Source organism: Schistocerca americana, chromosome 4, assembly GCF_021461395.2.
Source record: "Schistocerca americana isolate TAMUIC-IGC-003095 chromosome 4, iqSchAmer2.1, whole genome shotgun sequence".
Classification (NCBI taxonomy): Eukaryota; Metazoa; Arthropoda; class Insecta; order Orthoptera; family Acrididae; genus Schistocerca; species Schistocerca americana.
In genome coordinates this window covers 760,212,965-760,230,444 of record NC_060122.1, presented here as the reverse complement: position 1 = coordinate 760,230,444, position 17,480 = coordinate 760,212,965, and the positions used below count along the sequence as shown (strand labels likewise).

Here is a 17,480-nt window from a genome sequence, read left to right as displayed (position 1 = left end):
AAAATAAACTCCACTCTAACTGCACAAGGCAAACTCTTAGGAGTGCCACTCGAAGACTATGCACTTGAAGATCAAACATAAAGCACCCAGACTAACGTGCCGCTCAACGACGCACTTCCATCACCAGCGTCTAATAGAATACGGAGAGCAGCGTAGCCCATCGATATACATCCATGGGACGGTAAACGAGGATAGCAATCCCAGCGACGGAGAGACAGGAGGACGAAATGATATCCCGCCGCTCATAGAAGGTATTTCAAATTCAGGCTCGACAAACTACAACAGGCGAGATTTTGTTCCCCTTGCGAATCAAGCTAAACGGCACACCACGCCGCTGTCCACACTATTAACCGTAAAATCACGGCCCGGTCTTCCCATCGGGCCCCACTCGGCGTCCAGACGCAAACAACCCCAGCCGAGACGAACTGTCTTCACGCCAAGGCAGACCCCTCCTTCCTCCTCACACGCCTCCAGCTAAGCTCCTGCCAGCGATCACACACGGAAACTACTGCCTAACGCCAAAGCGTCGCCTGAGTGAAAACTCAGCACTAAGATCGATAGGGACTTGGAAATAAGCGAGCACCATAACAGGGAGCATTTCCGAAATAGCTAAGTTTGTAAACTGCTCGAGTGCCATCACGGTTACATTCGCAGCAAAATGGTGCTGGCGCCAAGGGTGCAAATGGAAACTTCGAACATGCCAAAATGCAACACTTTTTGAAGCTAAAGCATTCCATTGCTCTGAATATATAGAATTGTACAGTGTTTATGATCACGGGACTCCTAGTTTCTCAGAATGTCACTAGGCCTTAACTTTGTAAAACCACCGAACTTTTACCTTTTTGCTATGAGACATATCTTCTCTAATGTACAATGTAAGTTATACAGAGTGAAGCACCTAAAACTTGCACCGTAAATATTGTGAAATGGAAACTACTATTGACGTGCAGTTTTAAGAGAATGGGCTCATATCGTTAACCAGTCACCAGACTGAATTAATTCTTAGAACACTATTTTTTGTGCAAACACGCGCTTTTTTAAATGGAACAATGCCTAATGAGATTGATAAACTAAAAGTAAGGTAAATTAGGATGTCAGTGGTGTTTCCTGTAGTACGAGTCGTTTACAAGTTATCGTACTTTGAAAAGTTCCCACATCGACACTTTTACAGTAACTGTGGTAAAACACACCAGAGAACAACACAAGTTTAAACACTAGGTATATGGATTCTAACCAGTAACGAGACAACTCACCATCACAGGTTGTATTCAGAATGACCACCGGCAGCAGCAACACACGCTCCCAGTCTGGTATGGAACGACTGTTGCACACGTGCTAGCGTTCCAGGCTCTAGTAAAACGTCGTTGCATATCATCGGGTGTAGTAGGTATAGCCTTGTACACAGCGTCTATAAGCTTTACCCATAGAAAGAACTATACAGGCGTAAAATCCAGGGAATGGGTCGCCAAGGTACAGGTCCTCTGCGTCCAGTCCAAAAATTTGAAGAAAATTCGTGAAGACATGCTGTTGTACCTCGTCCACTATGGTCTGGACAATCATCATGTTGGTACCATAGGTTCCTCCTAGTCTACAGAGGAATTGCTTCTAACATCCGTGGAAGACGGTCTGTTAGGAGGCTGCCGTTCTTGTCCGCATTCAGTGTTTCGACTATCAAAAACGAGCCTATGAGCTGATGTCTCGCTATCCCACACAATACATGGACGCTGACGTTTCACCTGGCGAAGCCTACAGAGATTGTCAGCAGACCAATAATGCACGTTTCGGCGGTTTACCTGGCCATGATTGGTAAGTCTGGCTTCATCACTGAAGAAGATATATGACACATCTGGAGTATCCTGTCTTCATGCGCATGTACAGAAGTTAACACGATTCTCATACTCGTTTCCATGCAGCCCTTGATGGAGAGAGGTGTGATAGGGGTGGACCTATGTCGATGGAGAATGCGTAGAACACTTGCATGACTTATGTTACTTCCTCGTGGGACTGCGCGGGAGCTAACGTATGGATCAACTGCAACAGCAGCAAGAGTATTAATTTCCCCCTCTCCTGTCGTTACTTGTTTGCTTCTGTTCCGTTGCCCTACCATTGTCACGTAACTGATTGTAGAGGTTGGCAAATAACTGTCGAGATAGTCGAAGTCTATTGGGATATCTTGCCGCACATACCATACGAGAACGGACTGCATTATTTTTGCACTCACCATGCGCCTTGAGCATGTCGGCTTTTTCTGCATTGGTAAATTCCATCGTCCACTCAAGACCTACCGCTTAGACAGTCGCACGCTAACTGACTGGCAATTCGCAGTACACTCAAGGATCACACAAGTACACTGTAAGCAAATATAACACCATCGTACCTAGCAACTACGCAGGTAGATAGATGCCGTGTGACAACGGGTAGACCGTTCGCCGGGTGCAAGTCTTTCGATTTGAGGCCTCTTCGGCGATTTGCGCGCCGATGGAGATGAAATGATGATGATTAGGACAACACCCTATCCCTGAGCGGAGAAAATCTCCGACCCAGCCGGGAATCGAACCCGGACAGTTAGGACTTACATTCTGTCGCGCTGACCACTCAGCTAGCGGGGACGGACGCTACGCAGGTTGAATGGCACAACCAAGTATCAGTGTGGAAACTTTTGAAAATATATCATCTCGTAAACGACTCGCGCTAGAATCCTACAACAAACACCAGGGCATTCTAATTTACCCTAATTCTGGTTGGTTAATGTCAATAGGCATTGTTCCCCGTTAAAAAAGGGTATGCTTGCAAAAAAGAAACACTTTCTAAGTACCATCACAGTCTGTTAATTGGCTAACAGTACGAGCCTCAGACTGCCACTCTACTCTGTGAAAACCTCACTTCAACAGCACTTTCCATTTCCGCAACATTTGCGGTGCAAGTTTTAGGTGGTACACCCAGTATATTCTTTCTGCTCTTATACCGTGAATATCTAAACTTTTTTCATATCCTATTATGTAAAACATTTGGATATACAGCTGGCTATATATTAATAGTGGCAGCTCCAGATCCACTTGGAAATGGCTTGGTACAAAAGGTTGAAAATGCTCTTGGAGTAAGAAGCTCTTATTAGCAACTTGAGTGTCGTTTCATTAATTGAAGACGTGTGTTACGCTAACCGTCTTACAGACTCTTGGACGAACAGCCCATTGGCAAGAAATGCCCTTTTAGTATATTGTCTCAAGATTTTTGGCAGTGTATCGGAAGCTTCTACCGTATCCAAGTGGATACGGTAGAAGCTTCCGATACGTAGACTCGCTCTGAGCAGGAGCTCAACCGGCGGCTTCGCGACGATGTACGCGGACGTTGTGATACCAGTGGGCTGCCGGGGCCGGGAGGGGGGTGGGGTGGGGGAAGGGGTTGACTCACGTGTTGCCTTAGAGACGGCCCTCGGCTAACCACCCGGGGCCGCATGAATAATTCAGTCGCCGCCGCCGTTGTATCTCTGCTGCGTTAGCGCCACTTATGGCGGAACAAGCTGCATTTACCGGCCCGCGCCTTGCACGAACGCTCGGATTTCCAAGACGACGATGATCGCTATATTTCGCCATCTTTTCAGCTGTGGGAACGGCTGGCCCATTCAGAGTAATACCAGCTAACCCCAACAGGGAGCGGAGGTAACTGTGCAGCGCCCAACGCATGCAGCCAAGACACCTTAGCAACCTTTGGAGGATAATACTATGATACTTTGGGGACATTGTGCACTAAGCACAAAACATAAAACACATCGGAAATCCCAGAAGAGGGAACTATTATCTGAGATTTTCTGGGCCATTTTTTCTGATTCTCTGCCGGGTTTAATCGTCTGTTCCGAAAGAAGTAGCTACGAAAATCGCCAAGGAAACTGTGACCACGTGCAACAGTGACGTCATGGTTATATGGCTTGCCTTCCTAGAAGTACAGGGTGGTCATAAATAAACTTTCGCTACTTGAAAGGGCCCCCATGAGAAACGTGTGATCGTAGGACAATGAAACTTTGTCGAAACATTTATAAGGAGACGCGGAAGAAAAATAACGAATAAACCACTCAAAGAAACTTACAGGTATCTCCATAGGAGTGGATAACATTTGTTTACTTCTTACGTTTCAGGTTACAAATGTTGCAGCCTTTGGCGACCATCTGCGTTCACGACAGCCTGGAACCGTTCTGGAGATTGGTCTATTTGTGCCCGAAACATCACAGGAGGAATGTTGGCCATCTCTCTCGCTATGCTCATCTTTACCCTCAAAGGTGGCTTAGTGTCCTATTGATAAACCCTATCCTGTATGTAACCACAGCCAGAAATCACACGGATTCATATTTAGTGAACTTGGTGGCCACGTAATTTGGAACGATCGGTCAATGATTCGGTTTCTCCAGACGTAACCGAGTTAACTCACAAGCAATGCTCCGATACTCGCGAAGCGAAGGAACACTACTGCTGTCGTTTTGATAAAACAGCTTTACGAGTAAAGCGCTTGTTATCTTGTCCAGACCCACTTCGACTGTCTGCCATTGTAATTCATTCTGATGCTTGTGCTTTAACCCTATGTCCCCCTACCAGTACAGGCAGCGAACAGCAAGTCAGGACACCAACACTACGAGTTGGTTCAAATGGCTCTGAGCACTATGGGACTTAACATGTGAGGTCATCATCCCCTAGAACTTAGAACTACTTAAACCTAACTAATCTAAGGACATCACACACATCCACGCCCGAGGCAGGATTCGAACCTGCGACCTTAGCGGTGGTGCGGTTCCAGACTGAAGCGCCTAGAACCGCTTGGCCACACCGGTCGGCAACACTACGAGTACTAACGACTCAAACCCTGCAGCACACAGTCTGAACATGATTCCTATAAAGATGGGTCCCCACGTCTACACTGGATCACGTAGCGAAATTTTAATTATAATCACCTCGTACATGCGGAGGGCATACCACTGCGACGTAACATCGGGACAGCGAGACATAAGAGGGGACTGCTGAGTTCACACCATATAGGAAACTGAGACCACTTCGCTTTTTTCGAAAAACGTTTTGGCAACCTGACGGTGAGTTTCGACGAAGTATCTTTATTCACCATGGAACCATAATACACATCACATGTAAATTTGTAGTAAAGGTAGCAACACTAGCCGTCTTTGTGGTCAGCTCGACAAAATTTTGATGACAGCTACAACGAAAAGAATATCTGCGTGGTTCTGAGATGCCCCTTACCACGTTTTTTCTCATCAAGCTTCTGAATGGATTGGTGCACTGCAGGAAAGTAGTACAGAGCTAACAACTTAAGCCGACAAGAATTTTAAATTAAATCAGGAAACGTCACTCCACTGCGGCCAATGTACTGTACGATTCACGTGAAAGTGCTACCTTCTCTCGTTCTTGCACTATCCATTGGGTGCAGATGGGTTTATTTTGCAGCAGTGTACGCAATGAGGATTGCTGAGACAGTTAGCGCATAGCTCCAATATTCAAGAAAGGAAATAGTATCCCACTGAATTACAGACCCATATCACTGACCTCAATTGGCAGTAGGATTTTGGAGCATATACTGTACTCGAGCATCATGAATCACCTTGGAGAAAATGACTTATTGATACATAACCAACACGGATTCAAAAAATATCGTTCTTGTGCAACACAGCTAGCTCTTTATTCCCATGAAATAACGAGTGCTGTCGACAAGGGATCTCAGATGGATTCCATATTCCTAGATTTCCAGAAGGCTTTTGATACCGTTCCTCACAAGCGACTATTAATCAAATTGCGTGCATATGGAGTAGCGTCTCAGTCGTGTGGCTGGATTCGTGATTTCCTCTCAGAGAGGCCACAGTTCGTAGTGATAGACGGTAAATCATCGAGTAGAACAGAAGTGATATCTGGCGTTCAGCAAGGTAGTGTCATAGGCCCTCTGCTGTTCCTGATTTACATAAATGACCTAGGTGATAATCTGAGCAGCCCCCTTAGATTGTTTGCAGATGACGCTGTAATTTACCGTCTAGTAAAATCATCAGACGATCAATTCCAATTACAAATTGAGAGAATTTCTGTATGGTGCGAAAAGTGGCAATTGGCACTAAACAAAGAAAAGTGCGCAGTCATCCACATGGGTACTAAAAGAAAACCGATAAGTTTTCGGTATACAATAAATCACACAAATCTAAGGGCTGTCAATTCGATGAAATACCTAGGAATAACAATTACGAGCAACTTAAATTAGAAAGACCACATAGATAATATGGTGGGGAAGGCGAAACAATGACTGCGCTTTGTTGGCAGAACACTTAGAAGATGCGACAAACCCACTAAAGAGACAGCCTACGTTACACTTGTCCGTCCTCTGCTGGAATATTGCTCCGCGGTATGGGATCCTTACTAGGCACGATTGACGGAGGACATCGAAAAAGTGCAAATAATGGCAGCTCGTTTCGTGTTATCGCGCAATAGGGGTGAGAGAGCCACTGATATGATACGCAAGTTGGTGTGGCAGTCACTGAAACAAAGGTGGGTTTCTTTGCGGCGAGATCTATTTACGAAATTTCAATCGCCAAATTTCCCTTCAAATGCGAAAATATTTTGTTGGCACCCATCTACGTAGGGAGAAATGATCATCACAATAAAAAAAGAGAAATCAGAGCTCGAAAGGAAAGGTGTAGGTGTTCCTTTTTCCCACACGCCATTCTAGAGTGGAATGTAGAGAATTAATATGAAAATGGTTCGATGAACCCTCTGCCAGGCACTTAAGTGTGAACTGCAGAGTAGCTATGTAGATGTGGACAGATTTCTGGACAAAAAAGTACCACAATTACAATCAAGAACCCTATACTATGAGCATACAGCGACGAAAATATTGTAATACTGTACAGGGGAACGCAAAATTCGATATGCTTTCTCTGATGCCTATATTTTTCGATAACTTCATTGGTGTTCAGGGAGTAATATGTTCTCGGACTGATGACTGAAAAAGCCAATTTTATGCTGTTTAGTATTACATGAAGGGGGAAGTGACCATGAGAGAAAGGGGGAATAACCACCGAAACGATAATATTTTACGAGCCGGAGCGTGGAATATCAGGAGCTTGAACGTGGTCGGAAAGCTAGAAAATCTGAGAAGAGAAATGCACAGACTCAGTCTAGATACACTGGGTGTCAGAAAAGTGAAATGGAAAGACCGTAAGGATTTCTGGTCAAACTAATAAAGCGTAATATCAGCAACAGCAGAAAATCGTATAACGAGAGTAGGATTCGTTATGAATATGAAGGTGAGGCAGAGAGTGAGATGCTGTGAACAGTTCAGTAATATGGTTGCTCCAATCAGATCTGGTAGCAAACCAACGCTGACTGAGAAGAAAGACAAAAGGAATGAGAAGTAGCAGAAACGAGAATACCGAGAAAACTTCAAGACTGGTGATCACAAACTAGGCGAAGTTAAGGAATTCTGCTATCTCGTAAGGAAAATAACCCATGACGGACGTAGTAAGGACGACATAAGAATCACACTAGCACAGAGAAAGCCGGTATTCTAAGTCTGTTAGTATCCAACATAGGCCTTAAGTTGAGGAAGAAATTTCTGATCACAGCTATATGCGGTAGTGAATCATGGATTGTAGGGAAACCGGAACAGAAGAGACTCGAAATCTTTGAGATATGGTGCTAGAGAAGAATATTGAAAACCAGATGTTCTGTCAAGGTAAATAATGAGGAGATTCTTGTAAGAAGCGGCGAAGGAAGGAAAGTATGCAAAACAGTGACTAGAGGAGGGAACAGGATGACAGGACATGTGTTAATATTTCAGGGAATGGCTACCATGGTACTAGAGGGACCTGTCTAGGTAAAAACCCTAGAGGTAGGTGGAGATGAATACATCCAGCAAATAGTTACGGTCGTAGGATGTAGGTGTTATTATGAGATGAAGAGGTTGGCACGGGAGAGGAATTCGTGAATTTGTGGCGGTCCCGCATCAAACCGGTGAGAAAAAAAAAAGACATCTAATAGTATTCCGACGTCAACGAATGGGGTGGCACGGTGGTGTGCACAGCGGAAACGATTTCTGGAAGATGGCATTTGAAACCTCCGTCCGGCCACACATTTAGATTTTCTGTGTTTCCCTATAAGTAACTAAAATACGGGATAGGTTTTATGAACTTCTGACCCATGTTCCCCGTAATTTGAGCAAGTGCTCTATCTTCAGACACAGTGCCGGCACGGTAGCTCAGCGTGTTCGGTCAGAGAGCCGGTTGGCCTCTGTAATAATAATAATAATAATAATAATAAAACTGAGTGGAAGGATCAACAAACGAACTGGAAGGGATGTCATGTGACTTCCGTAACGACCAAACACAACGATCAACAACGAACAAAATGAGGAGGAAAAAAAAAACACCTCATCTTCGACGGGATGGTAAACCTTCACACTTATTTCTCCATTCGTACCAACTATCAGCAATAAATGACATTTTGCTATTGAGTATGAAAAACGAGACACCAGGTATTCGCTCTCAGATCGCAGGTGCTTATTATGTCATACGACGTACTTCTCATAATTGTGAGATATGCTTGTCACCGGCATATCATAAAGCACAACTGTCACGAATGGATAAAGACATCAAAACGCTAGTGCAAAAGCATCGCTGATGTCATCAGCAACTGGCACTGTCGAAAGGCGACTTCCCGCATTTGGTTCTTAGCTTCAAATGCCAAATGAAGCAGATCATTTGCGAAGCGTTATTTGATGCAGCACTGACGTTATTTCCGAGCGCCTTACGGACCGCACCAGTCGATGGGCGCAGTATAAATGCAGATACTCTGCGGTATTAGACCCTGCTATCCGTCGTGTACACTGGATCCAGCGCAACAGACTGCTGAATCTTTATTTCTTTACCATACAATGCACGCATCTCAGTCTTGGATTGTCCGTTCGTGCGCTAATCATGCTAAAACCCCGCCACTGTAGTCGCACTCCGCAAGTGGAATTGTCATACTGTGCAGGTCGTCAACCGCCATCTTATCGACTCGCTGCAAATGACAGATCGCCACCAGCCTCCAACAGGCGTCGCTCCTCAGTGTACATACGTGTCAGACTAGGGGTGTCATCACATCGGCGCTCTAAATGGCGACATGCAATCTCAAAAGACCTCTGTAACTCTGCTACCATAAAGACCACTTCAGATTTTTAACGAGGGTGAAATGGACAAGTCGCAATGCTTTTCTCTCTCCCTCCATATGACCACGTCAGGACAACTTCTGAAACTATGAGTGTCGAACTGGAGCAGATTAGCTGGCGGGCACCTTGCAACATCTTAATAACCGAGCACGTCATGGCAAAAGCCAGTCGCTTCCAGGCACATACAGTAATTTTGGAGTGGTTGGTGATGGAGCATGAGGAGATGATGTTTCACGTAACGAGGCCGAGTAGCTACACTACTAGCCATTAACACTGTAACACCAAGACAGATAGCTACTAACGGAATTTTACTTACAGGAAGAGTACAGTCAGGTACGTCCAACGCGATGCTGTACGCAGAATCAAGTTTTATAGCACAGAGCAGTCATCTCTGTCAAAGTCATTAACCAGACTAACCATTTAGTCAAACTAAGCGGTGAATATATGGGTTCGTCATTCCATAACGTTTTAGCTCTGCGCTGTCAGTCATTGTTTCTGTCAATGGTGAAAAGACAGTCTGTTCACGACTCATGACAAAATGTTTTGCCGACCGCGTTGGCCGTGCGGTTCTAGGCGCTTCAGTCCGCAACCGCGAGACTGCTACGGCCGCAGGTTCGAATCCTGCCTCGGGCATGGATGTGTGTGATGTCCTTAGGTTAGTTAGGTTTAAGTAGTTCTAAGTTCTAGGGGACTGATGACCTCAGATGTTAAGTCCCATAGTGCTCAGAACCTTTTGAACCATTTGAACAAAATGTTTCCAACCGGTGAGACATCTGGAGAACGTGATTAACTCCGTAGAGACGTCGGAGGAAGGGCATAATCACCAGTCTCAACACTTCAGAAAAGTAATGGCTGCTGTTCAAGTATACGGGCCAAGGTGATGGCATTGTGCACCTAGTGGCACCCCATACTATCACGCCAGGTGCTATACCCATGTGACGCACTGTAACATATCACTTTGGCCTACGTATCTGAGATTTCTTTTGTACATTTACAATTCCTGGAAAGGAAACAGTATGTGTAAACTGTATAGCACTTCCTCCGATTTTTTCTTCATTCCATTTGGGTAGAAAGTGTAGGTTGAAGATGAATGGAGATTAGTGGCATTACAAGACTGTGACTCACAAGGAGGGCCATGACGTTGGGATCACGGAATTACTTCAAACTTTGCACACCTTTAGTAGGCCATTAAAACAACATTTTGTGCAAGTAGTAAGGTGCACTACTCTGGCAATTCCGAGAAAATCTCAAGAGAAGTTTTATGCGTCTATTATGTAACTGATGTACCTGGGCGTAGGTACCGCACGTTAGAGAGTTCGAGCTTCGTATAACGAACTTGTATAAGGCGACGGCTCTACTCCAGCTGAAAACTTCATTTTTTTTAGTACAGGTATAAATCTGTGATATTCAAAAAATTTGCGCCTGCACTATTCGTTCTTGCAACATTAGCAACGTCTCACCGCTACGCAGGTTAACTACCAAATGTAAGCTGCAGCTCGAAGTGTCGAGGGCAAAATAGTTCCAGATTGCATTTATAAGGGATTTCGCAAATCACGATAGGCATATGTTTTAAGGAAACTCTACACGTTTCTTGATTTACTTGTCAATGGTTATAAACATAAAGTTAATTAAAATGGTATGTAGTCAAATAACATGAAATTCACTAAAATTCGTGCAGATACCCGTGTTTTTTAATTATATTTCCTCTCAAATGTCATTTAAATTAAATAATATGAGCATAGATGAAAAAAATACAGATTAAAAATTAAGTCTAGCCTTCGTCTCATACACTTCGCTTACGCAGCTCGAATGCTAACTGCTTGACCACCAAGAGCTCTAACGTTCTGCGCCTACGTACAGACACATCAGCTACGTAATGGACGTGTAAAAATCCTCGCTGATTTTCTCGGAACTGCCAGAGTAGTACACCTTACTACTTGCAGATTATGTTGTTGCAATGGCGTACTAAAGATGTACAAAGTTTGAAGTAAATCCGCGATCCTAACGTCGTGGCCACCGCCATAACGAACAATAGTCCATAACTCACCTACATTACTTTTGTATATAATTTAAAGGTGGTGGGTTAATGATAAATATTGTTCAGTAACTAAATGACAGAAATATGACCAATGTAAGACTAAACAGCTAGGATAAGCAAGAAAAAGTTATTTGTCTTTTAACACCAGTGGAGTTTTACTGCCAAAGTATGTGGAAAAAATTTAACTCAACGTATGGCCAAGGTCCATCAGTAACTCAAATCAGTCAGATGCGAATCCGTTTTAAAATATAAATTAAAATGTTTTGTAATAATAAAAATGAAACATTTTTTTGTGCAATCAATTATACTGTGATATCTATGAAGCAAAGATCATTTGAGGCTAGCGGCACATTAAAAATTGTTGTTGTCCACCGTGGGACTGGACATTATTCAAGTTAAAATTGTAATCTAGAAACAATGACTAAGATGATTCGGCGTCGGTGATAGTTTCGATGGCTGTGGTTAGTACAAGAACATACTGCATTGGGTGTCTCTCGTCAGAGAAGCAATAAAAAGCTGGGTGTCCTGTCATATTTCCTTCTTGATGCTTATAAAACCAAGAAAAGTAGAATAAAAGAAGGGATAAAGCTAAGGGTAGTATCAATTTACTTCATCAAAATATCAGGGGAATAAAGAATAAACTAGATGAGCTGTTAGTGTGTTCAGATGGTCTCAAAAATATGAACGAGGCTGACATAGTCTGCTTGTCTGAACACCATGTAACTATGGTGATGGAAAGGGTTAGCATCAATGGGTATAATTTAGCTTCTTACACTAGCAGATCTAGCATGGATAAAGGAGGAGTTGCCATTTACACAAAAGAAGGGCATAAATACAAAACTGTAGAAGTAAGCAAATTTTGTGTCGATCAGCACTTTGAAGTTTGTGCATGTGAACTACTGGTAGATAATTTAGTGTTGATATTAGCAACAGTGTAGAGGTCCCCATTAGGAGATTGGGAGCTATTCATAAAAAAGTCTGACTCCCTATTATGCCGTCTGTCAGACAAAAAATGAAGTTATTAATCTGTGATGATTTCAATGTATACTTTCAAACCAATTCTGTTGAGAAAAGTGGACTGGAAGTGTTATTAATGACATGTAACTTAGAATCAGTGATCAGTTTTCCTACTAGTATAGCTCAAGACAGTAGACTCTAATTAATAATGAATTTGTACAGCAAGAGGATGTGTAACACATGGTTTCCCTGTGGTAAATGGATTAAAAGACCATGATGCACGATTGATTAACTTACAAAAACTAGCGGTATTTACAGTTCAGAAACAAGTAAAAGTGGAAGGTTGCTCAACCCAGTATCTGTACAGAACTTCAGAGAATGTTTAAGAAACGTTAATTGAGGAGATGTATACAATGAGACAAATGCTAATGATAAATGCAACCTATTTCTTGATAAATTTATATCCCTTTCTGAACGCTGTTGTCCAAAAAAAAAAAAAAAAATACTAAATGTAACACCAAATAGTTTTCAAAGAAACCTTGGATTAATACTGGTATTAAGGATCTTCAGAAAGAAAAAGAAAACTGAATGAGACAGCAAGATTGAGTAAAGACCCATAAGTAATTTTACACTATAAAAATTATTGCAACATACTGAGAAAAACTGTCACAAAATCAAGAAATATTTGTGTTAGAGATGAAATTAACAACTAAGGCAATAAAATCAAATCAATATGGAATGTTGTTAGAAGGGAGACAGGAAAGTAACCACTGGGGTAGGTAGTGTTACTATTAAAGAGAAGGAGTTCATCTTAACCAACAGTATACAAGTAGCTAATGTATTTAACAACCATTCCTTAAGTTTAGGTGAAATAATTGGTGAGACTAGTTCAAAAGAAAAAGCCAAGCAGTGCGTGGAAGAATCAGTTTTGAGAAATTTTAGCCAGATTAATTTTCACCTGACAACCTCTTGTGGAATAAGGAAAAATCATTAAATCTTTGAAAAATAAATGTTCTGTAGCAGTGGATGACATCCCACATCTCTAACAAGATATTACAACAATGTGGAGCAGTTACAAGTAATGTTCTGTCTCACATATGTAATGTATCACTAACTTAAGGTATTTTCCCAGACAGGTTAAAATATGCCATTGTCAAGTCTCTCTACAAACAAGGTTACATCACAAATGTCTATAATCATCGCACAGTACCCTTGTTTACAGCATTTTCAAAAAACGTCGACAAAGTAATGTAGTCAAGAGTTGTTAGCCGTCTCAAAAGTAGTCGGATACTTAGAAAATGACAGTTCGGATTTCAAAAATGCTGTTCCACTGAGACAGCATTATACAGTTTTACTGACTACATAATAGAGTCTTTAAATAGTAAAATGTCGTTAATAGAAATTTTCTGTCAATTATCCAAAGCATCTGATTGTGTGAACCATGACATTATATTACAGAAATTACATGGTATAAATGGAAAAGCAGAAAAGCATTGAGTGGTTTAAGTCATATCCACGTAACAAGAAGCAGAAAGTTTTTTATGAGGTTTAAGTGATTTAAGAAAGTTTTACACTTCATCTGACTTAACATTAGATGCTCCACAGGAATCGAGCAGGGGTCCCCTTCTGTTATGGATATGTGTGAATGACCTCCCTTATTATGTGAAACAATAAGCTAAATGAAACTGTTTGCTGAAGATACAAGCATAATTATCAATCCAGTAAAAGAAATTCCGATAGAAAATGACACAAATAATGTCTTTTGAAAACCAGAATGAGATTTTCACTCTGCAGCGGAGCGTGCGCTGATATGAAACTTCCCGGCAGATTAAAACTGTGTGCCCGGCCGAGACTCGAACTCGGGACCTTTGCCTTTCGAGGGCAAGTGCTCTACCAACTGAGCTACCCAAGCCCTGTCCTCACAGCTTACTAATTTCTATATCCTCAAAACTGGCAATTATTCTGATTGCAAAAGTTGCTGAACCTAGTAGCTTTAGGAGATCCAAAATATGAATATTCCAATTATGATTTTCATCCATATGCACATCCAAAAACTTAACATACTTTCACTCTCTGATGTCATACGGAAAAAAATTTTGGAGTAACTCAAGACTTAGGGGAAAAGTATTCACTGCCCAAAGGAAAGTGGTTAGAACAGCATGTGGGGTTCATAGTTGCACGTCTTGTAGGCTTCTGTTTAAAAGGTTAGGAATTCTTACAACAGCCTTATAGTACATTACTCGGTAATGAAGTTTGTTCTCAACAACATGGACCAGTTTAAAAACAACGGTGACATTCATGATTATAATACCAGAAGAAGGGAAGACTTACACTATCCTCTACTTAACCTATCTTTAGCGTAGAAAGGGGTAAAATATGCTGCTGCAGAACTTCTCGAAAATTACTGTATGAAATAAAATATCTGACAGACAGAGTAATAGTTTCAAAAATAAAGCGAAATCATATCTCAACAAACGTCTCAAAAATGAGATCGACAGGAAGTGCAATATGGCTAAGCAGGGATGGCTAGAGGACAAATGTAAGGATGTAGAAGCTTATCTCACTAGGGGTAAGATAGATACTGCCTACAGGAAAATTAAAGAGACCTTTGGAGAACAGAGAACCACTTGTATGAATATCAAGATCTCAGATGTAAACCCAGTTCTAAGCAAAGAAGGGAAAGCAGAAAGGTGAAGGAGTATATAGAGGGTATATACAAGGGCAGTGTACTTGAGGATAATATTATGGAAATGGAAGAGGATGTATATGAAGATGAAATAGGAGATATGATACTGCGTGAAGAGTTTGACAGAGCAATGAAAGACCTGAGTCGAAACAAGGTCCCGGGAGTAGACAACATTCCATTAGAACTACTGACGGCCTTGGGAGAGCCAGTCCTGACAAAACTGTACCATCTGGTGAGCAAGGTGTATTAGACAGACGAAATACCCTCAGACTTCAAGAAGAATATAATAATTCCAATCCCAAAGAAAGCAGGTGCTGACAGATGTGAAAATTACCGAACAATCAGTTTAATAAGTCACGGATGCAAAGTACTAACGCGAATTCTTTACAGATGAATGGAAAAACTGGTAGAAGCCGACCTCGGGGAAGATCAGTTTGGATTCCGTAGAAATATTGGAACACGTGAGGCAATACTGACCCTACGACTTATCTTAGAAGCTAGATTAAGGAAAGGCAAACCTACATTTCTACCATTTGTGGACTTAGGGAAAGCTTTTGACAATGTTGACTGGAATACTCTCTTTCAAATTATGAAGTTGGCAGGGGTAAAATACAAAGAGCGAAGGGCTATTTACAATTTTTACAGAAACCAGATGGCAGTTATAAGAGTCGAGCGGCATGAAAGGGAAGCAGTGGTTGGGAAGGGAGTCAGACAGGGTTGCAGCCTATTCCCGATGTTATTCAATATGTATATTGAGCAAGCAGTGAAGGAAACAAAAGACAAATTCGGAGTAGGTATTAAAATCCATGGAGAAGAAATAAAAACTTTGAGATTTGCCGATGACATTGTAATTCTGTCAGAGACGGCAAAGGACTTGGAAGAGCAGTTGAACGGAATGGACAGTGTCATGAAAGGAGGGTATAAGATGAACATCAACAAAAGCAAAACGAGGATAATGGAATGTAGTCGAATTAAGGCGGGTGATGCTGAGGGAATTAGATTAGGAAACGAGACACTTAAAGTAGTAAAGGAGTTTTGCTATCTGGGGAGTAAAATAACTGATGATGGTCGAAGTAGAGAGTATATCAAATGTATACTGGCAGTGGCAAGGAAAGCGTTTCTGAAGAAGAGAAATTTGTTAACATCGAGTATAGATTTAAGTGTCAGGAAGTCGTTTCCGAAAGTATTTGTATGGAGTGTAGCCATGTATGGAAGTGAAACATGGACGATAACTAGTTTGGACAAGAAGAGAATAGAAGCTTTCGAAATGTGGTGCTACAGAAGAATGCTGAAGATTAGATGGTTAGATCATATAACTAATGAGGAGGTATTGAGTAGGATTGGGGAGAAGAGAAGTCTGTGGCACAACTTGACTAGAAGAAGTGATCGGTTGGTAGGACATGTTCTGAGGCATCAAGGGATCACTAGTTTAGTATTGGAGGGGAGCGTGGAGGATAGAAATCGTAGAGAGAGACCAAGAGATGAATACACTAAGCAGATTCAGAAGGATGTAGGTTGCAGTAGGTACTGGGAGATGAAGAAGCTTGCACAGGATAGAGTAGCATGGAGAGCTGCATCAAACCAGTCTCAGGACTGAAGACCACAACAACAACAACAACAACATACAACATATCTCCCTGACAACTGCTTTTATACCATAGATGGGTGCTTGAATAGGAATAAATAAATGTATATTTACCGGTACAATATATGAATTTTGTGCGATTTTTGGACGTAAGGGAATGGTGTAGGCAATAAAAATTTCAAGCTGTTTTTAAAAAAAATTTAATAGAAAAGAACCTTCATCCACGTGTGCATTTCTTACGCGCTTGACACGTTCCACATCATAGCGGTTACAGTGATATTGATCAATGGGAAAAATAACAACTAACTAACTAACTAACTAACAATGACCAAAAATTGTCATCAGTGTCTAACGATCTCTGCAACAAGGCGGCGTAAAAACTTACATTTTCTTCCTTATAGGCGTCACACAGGAGCATAAACGAAAAGAACTATTGATCACTATAACCCCACTATGTGCACTTTCAGGACGAAGTGAATGAACATCGCAGCTGCCTTACAGGTATATAGTAACTTTCACATGACACGTGTTTCGAAAAGGTGAGATGTTCATTGCACATTTTGTGTTTCAACAGAAAATCATTTTGATGTGTATTGTAACAAAAAAAAGAAAGAATAAATTGAAAAACATTCACAGACGCATTGATTATAACATTTAGACATTTGCCAGTAATCTGGCTAAATTAATGGAAGCTAAGAAAAAAAACAGGTTTTTAATCCCACTAGCTTTGAATCTGTTTCGATGAGTTTAGCAATTAAGCATTATTCGCACAGTGCACCTTTTTTGCGTAATCCAGTAACCTACGTAGGCGGTCGTTTTGTTCCTGATTAATGGAGCGCATTTGTGGCTTGGCTGTCCGTCTCTTTGTGCGCGAATCACCGAAAAAAATATTCTTCTGGATTTTAATTTTAATGATTCACGCATATGTGGACGAGGCAGTCGAGCGTGTGAATGGAAAGCAAAAAGGGAAAAAGCGGAAACCCGGTGTGCCTGCAGAAAGCGTGTGAGTCTGCGGACATAGTATTCCC

The 17,480-nt window shown here is 41.8% G+C and overlaps 1 protein-coding gene and 1 non-coding gene across 3 annotated transcripts in view; both read right to left on the bottom strand.

The window, feature by feature from the left end:
* Window positions 1–17,480, bottom strand: part of LOC124613073 — a 1,160,819-nt gene that overhangs the window by 288,896 nt on the left and 854,443 nt on the right. The gene's annotated exons all lie outside the window — the stretch shown is intronic.
* Window positions 14,021–14,093, bottom strand: Trnas-cga. The gene has a single exon. It is a non-coding gene; the product is annotated as a tRNA-Ser (tRNA).